Raw genomic sequence first — 15149 nt, forward strand, 5'->3', positions numbered from 1 at the left:
ATTTAAGATATCTGCAAAGAAGCGATGCATCCCCGTAACGCAGTGACAGTTGAGATAAATGCATTATGTATTTTTTTTTTAGCTAATCAAGTATACGATTTTAAAGTTGTACGTTTCAAAGTATAGCAGAGAAATTAATGTCCTTCAAAGCCCCCACTCTCACACCGTGAATACTGAGCTGTGGTTGCATAAAATTCGATGAGTCGTGGTTATGAAGTAGGATTGAACCTCCTTAGTTACTAGTCAAATCAGCCTCCCGTCTGACTACACTTGTCCATGAACTGTGCTGAAAGAGGTTGGAGATCCTTGTCAGATTAGAATTAATGCGTAATAAAAACGAAGTGTTATGAAAAGAATGTAGATCCGTAGGATTGTCTTCGTATACCACTGAGCTGCTGGAAATAAACTGCAAAAGAACGAAAATTCAACCAAATGGAGATGGAAGAAAATAAACTGCTAAAGGACGAAATTTTCAGCCAAGTTAAAGTGGACGAAAATAAGTTGCATATAGACGAAAATTTGTCAGGTTAAGGTGAAGAAAAATACGCTGCAAAAGACAAAAATCTCCATCAAGTTAAGATGCTTATGGACGAAAACTTCAGCCAGGTATGCGGACGTAAATAAGCTGCCAGAAGACGATGATAAGGTGCCAAAGGATGCAGATCTCCGGCGCCAAGTTAAGGTTTACGAGCGATAATCAGCATATTGCCCCCATATCCACGGAACCCCCTTCTGGTCACCGCCGTCCTCCAGCTGTAAAGGGTAAAGTCCTCCAGCTGCGACCGTCACTGTGCCTCTCCTTAATGCATAGTGATTACCGCTGGGGAGGGGAGGGGAGGTGGTTCTTGCGGCGGTGTAGGGAGCTGTTTTGCAGACCTAACCGCGCATCTATTTAAGTCTGTTACCATCGGGACAACTCTATAATGCTTTTTCCTGCTAGTACCAAGCGATTACATTCAGTTGAAAGTGAGTTATATGAACTTAAAAGTGTACTGTTACCACTTTTAGGGACTGTACACGACTGAGAAGAAGTCATAGGAGACCGAGGGAGTTAATACATAATGTTTACTAGAGCGGCGCACGGGGAGTTCTTTCAGCAGTATACAGAGCAGTTTTGCACACCTCACCGTTCCTAACTCTTTCACGGTCGGGTAAACTCTAGCACCGTATACCAGCTAACGCCAGACGACTGTACTGGGCTGAGAGTAAGTCCTAGAAACCCACGAGAATTAACAGAGGGCGAATATTTCTGGCACTACAGAGCATTCTTAGACCTCACTGAGCCTACCTCCTTCACGTTCGGGACAACTCTAGTACTATGACATTCAGCTGAGGGTGGGTCACAGGAGCCTGAGAATGGTAATACATAATGATTACCAGAGCGACGCAGGGTAAATTTTTGTGGCTATATAAAGAGCAGTTTTGCAGGCCTCACCGTTGCCACACCACCTGCTATGCGTTAACTCATGCAAGTCTGTCTCCTTGCTTAACTAGTCAGTTGTCATTATCATCCCCCGACACTGCGGCACTGAACTTCACTGGGGAGGTATGTACGCCTTGCCTCATTACTCTGCTTCGGACAGTTGGTAAAAGAGCTGCCGTATACGCGAGAAAACCTATACTCTGTTGACTTTAATTAGGTGTAAAATTGCCATCTCTCCATCTCCGGTGGGGAACTACAGCATGAGATCAATACTAAAATAAGATGCTTCTCATGAAACGTGCTGTGAAAAAGGATGCAGAGCCGTAGTATTGTCTCATTCTGTCACTGAGTTGCAGGAAATATGCTGGAAAAAGACGAATCTCCGCCACGTTATCCATTTAGGAAACTTAAACCTCCAATTTCTTGATTTTTTGACAGTAGCTCGAATAGTATTTAAGGGAGAGGGGGGAAGAAGCACGGACATTGCCCATCCCCCCCCCCATCACGGACATTATCCCACAGATCACAGACATTACCCCGCCCTCCCCCGATCACGGACATTCCCTCCTCCCCCAATCACAATTGAAAAGTAAGAATGACGTCCACTGGCTGTAGGACTGAAGAAAAAAAAATTCTAGGTGTACCAGCAACAAAGAAAGGTTGTTCTTCATGGTGTTTAAACTGCCGCTACGATTTTCAGTTAAACAAAATCTGATGTAAGCCTGAATGTCCAAGTGCATCAGCCAGAGCGAAGGATTAAATGAGTCTCGTGCATTCAATAGGCATAAATCTAAGCCTTCTTCTTCATTTTCTTCTCACGATCCCTCTACACCATTTTTTGCACCTATAGAACTGAAATAGGGACCTGGATTTGCAAACTGACGGCTGTGTATCGTAGCTTAGGGGGAATGTTTTTGAGAGCTCTCGTTGTCAGTTACGGTACGCCACCCTTGTGTGTATCTCCTCCAGTTTCTTAACAAGACAGACAAAATATCTTTATTACATGTTCAATATTTCGATCACATTATGCCATTAGGAAGCACAGGCCTATCACCTACCCTTCAGACCTTCTATAAAATCATGTCTTCTTCTTTTTATGCTTGTTACCGCCAGACGATTTACCTCATACTGGGGAGAAGTTTTGCGTTTGTCTACATATTCTGAGTCTCGGGGGATGTCCGGTCTCTCTTGGTGCCATTAATCTTTGTGTGTGTGTGTGTGTGTGTGATGTTTGCTTTGTATATCAGCTTTCTTTACTTCTATCTGCGTTAGCTGTCTGAATTCTTCTCAACTCCAAGCTATACGATTTATTATTATTATTATTATTTTTTTTTACCATTTGGATAAAGAATGTATTTGTGCACTGGCTTAAAAACTGGAAGCATAATTAGCCGTTCTGAATACTGGACTTAATCTGGAATTCTGTATGTGCTATATTTTTTAGGAACCATGTACACTGCTAAACAAAAACAGGAATAATCCAAAATCTGGTAACTCTACATGTACATTTTGTAGTTCCTAATACTGCATATTGATCTGACATGTATTCGTACTTTCATTCCCCCCTAAATCATGCATGTCACTAGAAAAAAGAAAAATAAATCACAGCCAGGAAAATCTGCATGCATATTAGCAGTTCCAAATATTGAATTATAATTTGAATTTAGAATTTCGTACTTTTTCCCACAAAAACGGGAATAATCTCAAATAAAAAGAATAATAATCCAGCCAGGAAATCACTGGCTGTCGACCATGTCACAGCGGAGACGGCAGCTCCCATCATCCCACGTACTTCCTTTTTTGTCTCTCCCTTGATGACTGTTTTTGTTTGGTTGGCAGGATGTTGTGGTGGGTGGCGGTGGTGGTTGCTGCCGGGGCGGGGATTGGCGGTTGCGTTAGTGGCCGGGAGTCCCGCAAGGAGGCCAATCTCTTTCCCGTACCCCTTGGCGTCAACCTCCTCAACGGGGCACCGGGGGAGCAGCAGAGGCCCTCTCAGCAACCTCGACACATTGAAAACCAAATGGACGCGGAGGAAATTGCTATTGATTATGACTACTTCATGTACGGACTGCAGAAGGTCGGTGCGTCATTCCAGGACATGCATCAAGCACAGGATAAATCAAAGGCATCATCCAGCAGCTTGGTAGAAAATTTGCCAAGAGATACTAAGAGTGATGCACCATACAATAGCTTTTTAAGAGAGATACCAAGCGATACGAACAGTGATGCTTCATACAACAGCTTCTTAAGAGAGCTGCCAAGCCATACTGAGAGTGGTGCAACATATAATAGTTTCTTGAGAGAAGGGCCAAGGGATACTGACAACGCTCCAACGCTTCAATCGTTTCATCACATTTTCCCAGTTGATCAGTACAAGGATAAATACACTCCAGGCAAACCTGATCCTCCTGACAACAGGAATACTGATCAAGAATGCCATTACTGTGAGCCTAATTATGATCAGAAGTATGAGGATTCTGAAAGCAGTGATCCATTTTCCGTATTCTATGATTCCATGTTCCCTGAAATGGAATCAGTTGTCCCAGAGGAGGCCACCAGAGTCACTACTGGAAATGTATACAAGTATAAGCATCCGGCACCTTCCTCACCTCCAGCAATAGTTACAAAAGCCCCTAAAGGGAATGCAAGTCCATCGACATTAATACCCCAGAGATTACCACCACCTCCCTTTACTTTAAAGAATGCATCCCATACTGTTCCTCCCCCACGTCAATCTTCCTTTTCTCGCCCATATTCTGCAGAAAAATTCCAGTGGCATAAACAGGCTATGGTCTCAATCCTGGAGAGGTTTGGGCTTTCACAAAACTTCACCAGCAAAGTGTTTGATGAAGAGGAAAGACTCCTGAAAGTGCTAATGCTGATAATGCACAACCACGCACTGCATGGAAGCCTCAGTGGGGAGCTTAAAACAGATATCCAGGCTTTGCTGTCAAAACTGGGCGTTAATGATATAGTTTCCAAATTAAACGTAACTGATATTGTTTCTAAAATTAAATTTTCTGAACTTGTCCCGAACTTCAGCTTTTCCGATAACACGTCTAACAGAACTATTTCTGACTTACTTTCCAACATAACACTTCGTGATGTGAAGTCTGAAATATCAGACATTGTGTCTAAGCTGAAGTTTCCCACCATTCTTTCAAAGCTGAAACTTGCTGACACAGCCTCAAAACTAAAAATTGGTGAACTAATTTCCAGCATGGGTGATACTGACCAAATATCTATGCTGAATCTCACTGATGTAATCTCCAAACTGGATGCTGATCAACTGTTCTCAAAGTTTGGCCTTACTGAGTTGGCCTCAAAATTAAACGTGGCTGGGGAAGACATGTCCGAACTTATAAAGCTGGTGCTCAGTCTGGACAAGTCTTTGCTGACGAATTTCCTGCAAAAGGTTAACTTTTCAAAGTTGACAGATCTCTTCAGTGAGCTGAAGATAGACTCCACATACTTACAGGGTATCTTCGGCAGAGATGGAGCAGCAGCTCAGTATTCTGCGACGGTAAGGCATTTCTGGCTTAATATTTTACAGTAAAATCTTACTTTACATAAACAGAAAGCCTCATCTTAAAGTTCTTTGTCTTTTTATCTGAGATCTTGAGACATCCTTGTGATATTGTAAGTCAAGCAACGTGGACATTTCAGTAGCTACTGTAATACTTAACACGAATATATCGTATCTATTACTTTAGTACTGCCATACCATACAGTATTTTCAGATACTCTACACTGCTGAACAAACAATATATTTGTACGACTATTTGATTCACGACTCGTAATTACTTACTCCATAGGAATGAATCTGTGGACAGTTAACGCAGTAGGACTATCTATACATTGTAAAATTTGGTATCTGTTCAAGTGTTCTGTTACGGTTCCCACTTAGAAAAACCTATGCTCCCCGCCTCTGTTCCCCATCCCCTGCCTCCATTTCCTCCCCTGCTTCCATCCCAAGCCCCTCCCTCCTTCCCCAGCTCCTTCCTCCTTCTCCAGCCCCTCCCTCCTTCCCCAGGCCCTCCCTCCTTCCCCAGCCGATGTCTCATTCCCAAATCCTTTGTCTCATTCCCAAATCTTTTGCCTCATTCCCAAACCCTCTTCCTCTTTCCCCAGTCCTTGCCTCCTTCCCCTACCTTTGTTTCTCTTCTCAACTCCTGCCTGTTTCCCCATCCCCTGGATCCTTCCCCACCCCCTTGGATTCTTCCCCAGCCCCTGCCTCCTCCACCATCCCTTGCTCCCTTTCGCTACCCTTGTCTCCTTCTCCAATCCCTTCCTCTTTCCCTTACCATTGCCTCCTTCCCTTCCTCCTGCCTACCTCCCCAGCATGTCTTCTTCGCTATTCTGTCTCCTTACGTAGCATGCCTCCTTCCCAGCTCCTGTCTCCTTCCCTAAACCCTCCATCCTTCCCCAGATTATGGCTGCTTCCTAAATCTTTTCCAACCCTAATTTTACACAGAGAATTGTTAGTTGGCCATATTGTGCAAAATGGTCACACGTATTTAGTACTGTTACATTATATTATTTTATATAGAGAGTAGTGATAGTACATACCAGTGTAGAGTGCTGTGCTAGCATTTCAGTGTGCACAGAGAATGGTGTTTTTGTCAAATGCTGGATGATTATGTTGCTGTGTGCAGCTAGTGGTACCAAAATATTATTTAATGTACAGAGTGATGATGGAATATTACTCGAAGATTAGGTAGTTATTGGTATCTAGTTTTGCTAGATTAAGCTTCTTTATATACAATAGTGTTAGAATATTACTTTATGGAGTGAATGGTGAGGATACATGCCTTTGAACTGAGTGGTGTTTGTGTCAAGTGATGTCTATGGTGCAGGGTGGTGATGGTGACAGCAAGGTGCTCTACCTGCCCATCATCGACATCATCAACGTGAGCGGCATCCAGAGCCTCGGTTTCCTACTCCTCATCGTGTTCATCCTCATCACCGCCGCCGTTTACACCAGGAGGGATCCATACGCCGTCAGGAGGGGCGTCCATAGCCTGTAAGCCTTTAGTGTGATCATAGCAGTATTAGAATATTATCCCACACATGAACTTCAAATCACATCCATCCACAAACAAATATTCGTAGTTACAGTAAGATGCCCAAACTCGTGTACACCTACAAAGCAAACAGATATTTGTGCTTATAGTGAGAAAAGTTTCATCTGTGTGCACACACACACCGTTGTGTACTATACTCCATGTTAGACAACTTGAGGGCAAAGTCCTGTGAATACGCAGCTTGACAGTACAGTCATACAACAGCCTGACGGTTGCCACCTATTGCCTTAGATTATTTTCGTCCATTTGATGGAACAGTGGTGTGTACCACATACCATGTTCATATTAATTTACTAATTTCACAATGGCCTTCCCCGAGGCTTACTGTAGATGGTGGCTGAAAAGGCTTACCTCTACTGTACAATTGGTTGGCGCGAATTACTGTAAGCTCTGCATTTATTATTAGATTTATTTGGACTGAAAAACAGATGCATGCATTTAGAACTGTTAGAGTTAGAGACTCATAGCTTGGCTCTTGTTTGGTGTTCAGGGAGCACTGTCACAGGTATGTAGGAAGGACGCGGCCCGATCACACCCACTAATGAGCTCACATTTCAGCACGAGTGTAGGCTACGGAGACAGAGGTATTTAATGACCGGTCTTAAGGTGTCGCCTCTTCGCCTAACAGAGAGCCATACACTACTGTCCTTCCTCGTTACAGAGTCACCAGCTGCAAATATATTTCTTGGGTGATACTAGAAAGGTATCTCTTTCTCAGTATTTCTGTGTCTGTCAAAGTCTATGTCTGTGCATGTATCAGTCTGTCTATCTGTCTGTCTATTAGGTTTTCCCAGTGTATCTGATGTACCGTAATTTTTCACATACTGAAACAGCATAGCAAATAAAATTACCCTAAGGAAAAAAAACTCTGCCATATCTTCGTTCTTGAAAAAAAGCCAAACCGTGGAAACTTCAACGCTGACTTAAGTACTGATCAGTGAAGCACTTGTCTCACGCTTTGCTGGTACAACCGGAACACACCCTGACATTCTCCTTTTCTTTCTCCTCCACTTAATCTTCCTCCAGTCCATTCTGAATAGCTGACCTCATTTTCAGCCACTTCTACAGGGTGTATAATCTTTACCCCTACAATTTCTGCTTCCTTGTGGTTTAGTGGCGGTCAGGAGTGGGGGTGCGATAATTAGTGTCTATATTATAATAATCCGATTTCTGCATGTTGGTTTGTTTGTTACCGTAACACAGCAATAATGGAGCAACGCAGAGCAATTTTTGTTAGCTAAAGCTACCGTTAAAATGCTCTAACTTGATGAATAAAACAATTCCCAGTCCCATCGGGCCACCGGTTCCAGAGTTATGACTCATTCCTGGCCGTCTGACATCGCCCGGAGGCCTCCGAATAGTGCCTAAAAAATAGAAGAAAGAGAGAGAGAGAGAGAGAGAGAGAGAGAGAGAGAGAGAGAGAAAGAGATAGAGCGAGCCCAGTTCTTATTTCGTATAATTTCGTAGGCAATATGTTGTACAGTAGGCCTACTGATCAGCTGCAAAGATAATCGTCTGCTGAGGTGCCAGAATATTTTCCTTGTTTCTACTTTCTTTTTCTTTTATTTAATTTCTCCGAAACACGTACAGAATATAATGGAAAATATTAAAACATCGACATTCACAAGTAACCTAGGTCACAGTGGAAACCATACACACTCAGTCTTTTCCCACCGGCAAGTAAAAAAAAAAAAAAAAAAAAAGAAGTTTACTGTAGGTTGCAGGTCAAAGGAAGCAATGTGATGTGTGTGTGTGTGTGTGTGTGTGTGTGTGTGTGTGTGTGTGTGTGTGTGTGTGTGTGTGTGTGTGTGTGTGTGTGTGTGTGCGTGTGTGTGTGTTTTATGCCCCTACACTAAACCAACCTCAATACAGTTGAGTAGTCAGACTTTCTCTATTTCTCCGACAGTCTTATTGTATTAGTGTTACTGTTATTTTTATGAGGCTGTAGGTGTTATCGCTAGGATGAGTAGTTCTGGTAGTGATGGTAATAGCAATAATAGTAATTAGATATATACAGCAAAAATTTAAACGGAAACTTATTCACCACATTTACTGGCACTTTTACATAATCTCCTATGTATCATTATATCAGCTTTACAATACTTTCTAATCTTGTATGGACCATTTCACCAGGTAGTTGATAGTTTTCCTCCACTTGCATATTCCTTTTCTTGTTTTTAATCACTGATAAGTTATCTTTCCGAATCAGTAAGTTATCAACCGAGCTGTGAAAGGTATACTGAACTGCTGCTGTATAATGTCCGAGTACACCGTGGTCAGGTTTATTTTGTAGATGAAAATAACAAGCTGAAAAACTGAAATACTTTAAAGCGCCCCAAATCTTGCAGAATACTTATCATAGACTGATCATAATTACAAAGTTATCACTATCTATCTATCTATCTATAGCCCGACGCCCTAATCCCGCAAAGGGTGGCCGCAGACAAAACGCCTCCAAGTCGCTTTGTCACCCACCATTTGACTACCCTCCCCCCAGCTCACCCCTCCCTCCCTCATATACCTCTCAACTCCATCCCTCCACCTCATCCTCGGTCTACCTCTCCCTCTCCCTCCCTCCACCTCACCTACATACACCCTCTTAGTCAGTCTTTCATTCTTCATTCTCTTCACATGTCCAAACCACCTCAGTGTATTTCTCCTAATCTTCTCAACCACATCCACATCCACCCCACAGCGTTCCTTCACTTCTTCATTCGTCAGCCAGTCCCTCCACGTCACTCCACATGCTCCTCTCAAGTAACTCATTTCCACTGCTCTCACTCTTGACTTGTTCCCCTCTTGCAAGGTCCATGCCTCGCTTCCATACGTCAGGGTAGGGATCACAATACTATCATGCAGTGACTTCTTAACTTCCATACTCACCTCCCTATTTCTCATCACTGCTTTCAGTGTACCAACAACCTTTCTTCCCTGTTGTACCCTTTCACGCACTTCATCCCCCAAAGTTCCATCCTTACTCATCACACTACCCAAGTACTTGAAGGCACTCACATTCTCCATATCCTCACCATCCAACCTCACTGCACACTCTGTGACTTCATTCCTCTCAAACACCATAACTTTACTTTTGTTTATATTAACTTTCAGATTCCTCCTCCTACACACTGTCCCAAATTCATTCACCAAACCTTGCAACTCCCATTCATCTTCACTCAACAGTATTGTATCATCAGCAAACAGCAACACCGGAAGCTTCCAAATCTCACCCTCATTCATTAGCGCCACCCCCACATCCACTGCCCTACCCTGCACCTCCTTTACAACCCCATCCATGTATATATTAAACAGCCATGGAGTTTCAGTCCCACATTGAGATCAAAGAACTCACTCAGCTCACCATTCACTCGCACCGTAACCCTAGCTCCCTCGTACATACTCTTCACAGCACTCAGCAATTTCCCCTCCACTCCATATATTCTTAATACCTTCCACATAGCTTGCCTATCTATTCTGTCATGAGCTTTCTCCAAGTCCATGAAGGCAGCATACACTTTCTTTCCCTTCTCTAGATACTTCTCCACTAAACATCTTAGAACAAATATCTGATCTACACACCCTTTTCCCTTCCTAAATCCCCCTTGTTCTTCTCCAACTAGCTCCTCTGTCATATGCCTAACTCTATCAATGAGTATTCTACCATATATCACTAACGATATACTAAATAACTATGTACTGACTTCACTGTACAATGAATCGTTTAAATGGAAGATATACAACCACATTTGAAAATGTCTATTGAAATAAGCAACATGTGTGTATAATTCTTCCATTAAGTTTCCTAACCTTTTGATTTTGCAGTCCCGGTGAACAGTACGTGACCCATCATGACACGCTGGAGTGGGGCCTGGGCAACCCTGACTTAATGATGGCCCTTGATGCAGTCGAGGCCACCACGCACCCCTGGGATGAGGCGCACATCAGCCAAGGCAAGCCCATTCCTCGCCCTCTGCCCTGGAACCCACACCTCGCCTCCACTCAGTTCCTTGACTCTGTTCACTGGTCGGATACACCCCCAGTGCACCAGGAAATACACTTAGCAATCCCGCCGAAGTCTAGAACAACGCGGCCTAAACAACGACTTCGTCCCGCTCAGAGATCCAAGCCTATCATCAGCCAGCGTTCTAAACTCCGCCCGGGTACATACCAAAACATCGATTCCCAAGGCCATGCCAGTCGACTCACGCATCGCCAGTCATTCCTCCAGCCACACAGGCCAGAGGAGTATGACAAGCACAGGCACTTTGCTTCCTATGAGGACGAATACGAATACATGGACGATTACAATTTCAGGGAAGATAATAGGCCTTATGATCGGCCAGTGGAGAGTCCTGACACCAGTTTCGCGGGATTGAACACCAGGCCTTACAGAGACGATTATGATCTCAAGGAGAATTCAAGACCCTATGATCGGCCAGTGGAGGACTCGGACACAAGTTCTGCAGGTTCGAAAAACAAGCTTCGGTACTCCATCACAACGGAGGCGCCCAGAGACGAACACGACTTCTACACTTTCTACCGCCCGCCGTCCTTAGCCACGACCTGGAGGCCCCGGCGGACAACCAACCCCCAACAGTCAACCACGCGACGCACGACCACCCCTCCCAGCACAACCCCGCAGCCCCATACACGACCCACCAGCAAGTACGCCCAGACGGTCAGGTCGTCCCTAACCAAGTACACCAGAAATCAACCAGACAAATCTTGGAGCACTGAGTAACTAGAAAATAAATCGTTGACTCCAAGGACACGATGATGTATTTACTGTTTTGCTCTTGTCACCACCAGATAATTTTTATTGACTGTGGAAAGATCTTTCGTAGTGGAGGGGATTAATATCAAACCCAACCAACTGGAAAAGTCTCCTCTACCTAAGTATAATCATATGGAGATTATATGATTGAAATAAAAGACGTCCTCGTGGTGAAAAGATTAATGAGTGTGGGTCTCAGGTGATTTTTTTTTTTTTTTTTTATAGTTTACCTTCTTAGCTACGGGAGATCTCCCTAAACTGAACCGTTATTTGGAGATGGCAAGAATAAACCTAAACAAGAATCATCGCAGTGAAGGGGTTAAGATATTGTGAAGCAGGTATGTACTTACACAGCAGTGGCGGATCAGGAGGGGCTGTGGAGGCTTGAGACCCTCCCATTATCCCCAATTCTGGATAGAACACTTATGAAATATAAAAAATAGTATATGCCATTTCCCAGCTCATTATGGACGCATGTACAATAACAAGTTGATCATGCCTATTAAACTCCTCTTAATGGAGGTTCTGAAGCCAGTCTCACCACTGCAGGTCTTGAAGATGTGAGGTCGCCACAAAATTATGACCTCTCCTTCCGATTTTGACATTCCGACTTGTTGCAGTGTCACCCACCTTGCAGTTTTTCGGGATGTAGGGATTCGATCGCATATTGTAATTATGGATATGCTTAATGGGTAATTCCAGACCTCATATCTGACTTTTGTTATTTATTTACTTATTTATTTTTTCGATAACTAGCTTGGATTGGGGAACGCAGCCACACCCAGCCCTATCGTTGGCATCATCTCGTTAGGTCTCCCATTACAAAGGTCTTAGATCCGCCACTGTTTATATATAATTTCAAATCACCACAACATGCTTTATACATGCAACTAGCGTTAATTAGATTCATTGTGCTATAGTTAATGTGAATAGTGGGTGCAGATGGAATAATCAGTAGTCTAGTGTGCAGTACTAACCTAACTCTAACCCATTTCACTATCCTCAGCTTGGTTCATTTTTCTCATGTGTTATCACTGTATATCTGCCTATCTAAGTCCTGAAATTTATTTCCAGACTAGGAATGGCGGCGATAAAAGCATCTCAAGATCACTAAGTAATCACTCTTTACTATTACTCCAAGCCTCCAATACTCCACCACTGTGTTCTCGGCCAGCTACTCTTCCTTCTTCCATCAACGTCACTTCTGTTCACTCTGATAGTCAGTCTTTCACCTCTCATCCTTTCTGTATCCTCCAGTTCATTTCAGTGTACTCTTCCTAACCACCTTAATTCCTCAACAACTGTTCCGACTCAAGAAAAAAAGAAAGAAAAAAAAAAAACTATTCATTGTAGTTATCAAAGACCAGTGGCGGATCCGGAGCGGTTCTGAGGAGAGTCGAGGGTCCCTACTGGCTGTCATCCAGAAATAGAAAATATATTAATTGTGCATAATATTAGGCAAGTAATTTGGATTTGATTGACATATAATTCCAAATTATATAAGTATTTATTTATTTATTTATTTATTCATTCATTCATGCATTCATTCATTCATTTTTAGCAGGGAGAGGGACATCCCCCTCTCCTCCTCTTATATCAACTATGTCTCTAATTCAGTCCATCTCCACTTAACACAGATCCCACACCCGCTACTGTTTGTGAATTCTGCTGTCATGTTTTGTTGCCTCTTAAGTTCTTATGACCTTTTTAACATCGCTTTACAGTCACAAACTGCGAACTCCGCACAGTCTCGCCTAGCCAGCTGACGCCACAGTAAATAAGGGATTATTGCAGTACAAAGCAGGCAAGGTATTATTATTCTCGACCGTCTGCTTTGCGTGTGGACAAGTTTCCGGTGATACTCTCTGAAAAGTACACAACAGCCAGCTGCACATGCCTCTGTACGCGCTTGTTATTTTCGCAGTCAAAGCAGCTATTTCTCTTCCGGATATTAATGTGACAGCTTAACGAAAAACACAAGAAACGAGTAGGAAAATGACAGATTTTCTCTCTGACGTTCGGAGAGGATTGAGGAACAGAGAAGGGGGAACACATCCGGCAGCGGACTATGGCCGAACTGATGCTCATGATAATACTGAACCATTGTCGTCACAGAATAAAAAAGAGTCAGTTGTGCATTACTACGGGCAAGTGCGTGTGTGCTTATGTGGATTAGAGAGCACGTTAATGTACTTGTATCGTTTGTCTGCAATAACATGATGAATACATAATAAAGCTATACTGTGTGTTGAAACGCAGAGTTTTATTATCCAGACTGTCCAACAAAATGATATTCTTAGCTTGTAGAAACTTTCCGAATTTGAGGCTGAATAAGGCTGAGTCCCCTATGGCTCATTCTAGGCTGAACAAAATCGTCTGACGTTAGCTGGAATAGAATACTAGGGTTGTCCAGACCATGAGAGGAATAATTTATGCATCTGCATGCATAAACTTCCATTCATCATAGGCTTTAGGACAAAAAAACGAGAACTCTTTCTTCTTCTGAAGAACCACTATCACTAGTACGATGTAACAGCACCCTTACCTTTCTGGCCATTCCAGAAGACAGTGACGGTTGTTTGCAAGGTATGATGTCACAAGGCTTTTGTGTAATCGGTTTTACTCGTATACCATAGTCTGTTTTCATCTGAGGGAACTGGGCCACTCTCACAACCTGAACACCAAGCTTGAATTACATGAAAATCATTGAGACTAAGCTATAGAGTAAGAATTAATCTCCTTAGTTTCTAGCCACAGTTTTCCTCCAACCTGATTACACTTGGCCATTAACCGAGCTGAAAAAGAGGTTGCGGATGTTTGTCAGGTGAAAAGATACCGATTATATTTTGGTCTAGTTCTGTCCGTCGTTTTGATAAATTCTGTACGACAGAATTCTGCAGCTGATAAACAATAGTAGACTATTGAATTGAATGTGCATGCAGGGTGTGGCGCAGGGGTGGATTTGTATGCAGTAATAAAAAAAAAAAAAGTCCTCTGAGATGGAGCCAAGAGTGCGAGGGCCTTAATGGTGTGTGATGTTTGTTTGGCCCATTTTGTTGTGCATATAGAGATAGTTCTCCCACTTTGTACTTTCTCCTTGTTTCTGGATCCTACTTCATCCCCTCTTTAGGTGGGAGAGAGGCATAGGATAACGATGATATTACTGCTGATGATGATGATGATGATGATGATGATATTGTTGTTAGATATGTTTTGGGCTGAAACCTGATGGGTTCTCTTTCGTATTGTATTTTCTGAAACCATTTCGTTTGTGATTCGGGACGATAGAAAGAACGTCATTATCTGTGCCTATTGCTGTACATACAAGTAAAAATGAGTGGGGTTAGATTATGATAGAGTAGAGGAGTAAGTAACACACTTTTAGCATGCAAAGTACTATAATTAATGATATACAATATTTCATAAGTACAGTATTGTTATTTGATTAGGGACATGCGTATAATAGAAAAATAAAATCACTAATGACAATAGTAAAACAAGAAACATTCACATTAATCTTTCATAGAAAGTACAAAATAGTAATCATAATTACAATATAGTTATTAGACACTAGCCCGGCAGAAAACTGCCTACAAGTTTAGCTTGTACTATACAAACCTTTCTAACACACTGGCTATCGTTGTGGCGCTGGCTGGGCTGGTGGATGGGGTAGTGGCCATTGTCAACTACATACATATTTTAAAAACTGAGCACTCGAAAGTGTGAACAAGTCTCTAATTTCTGACGTCATTTATGGAATTTAAGTAACTGTTAGATGTGATTATTTTGCCCAAATCATGGAGTTCAGTCAGCAGTGATATAAGAGGGTCATACCTACTGTATTATCACATGCGCTTCAGAATTCATCGTC

The sequence above is a fragment of the Coenobita brevimanus genome, chromosome 55 (assembly GCF_032717465.1).
Source record: "Coenobita brevimanus isolate Jiangsu-jjx chromosome 55, ASM3271746v2, whole genome shotgun sequence".
In the NCBI taxonomy this organism is placed as follows: domain Eukaryota; kingdom Metazoa; phylum Arthropoda; class Malacostraca; order Decapoda; family Coenobitidae; genus Coenobita; species Coenobita brevimanus.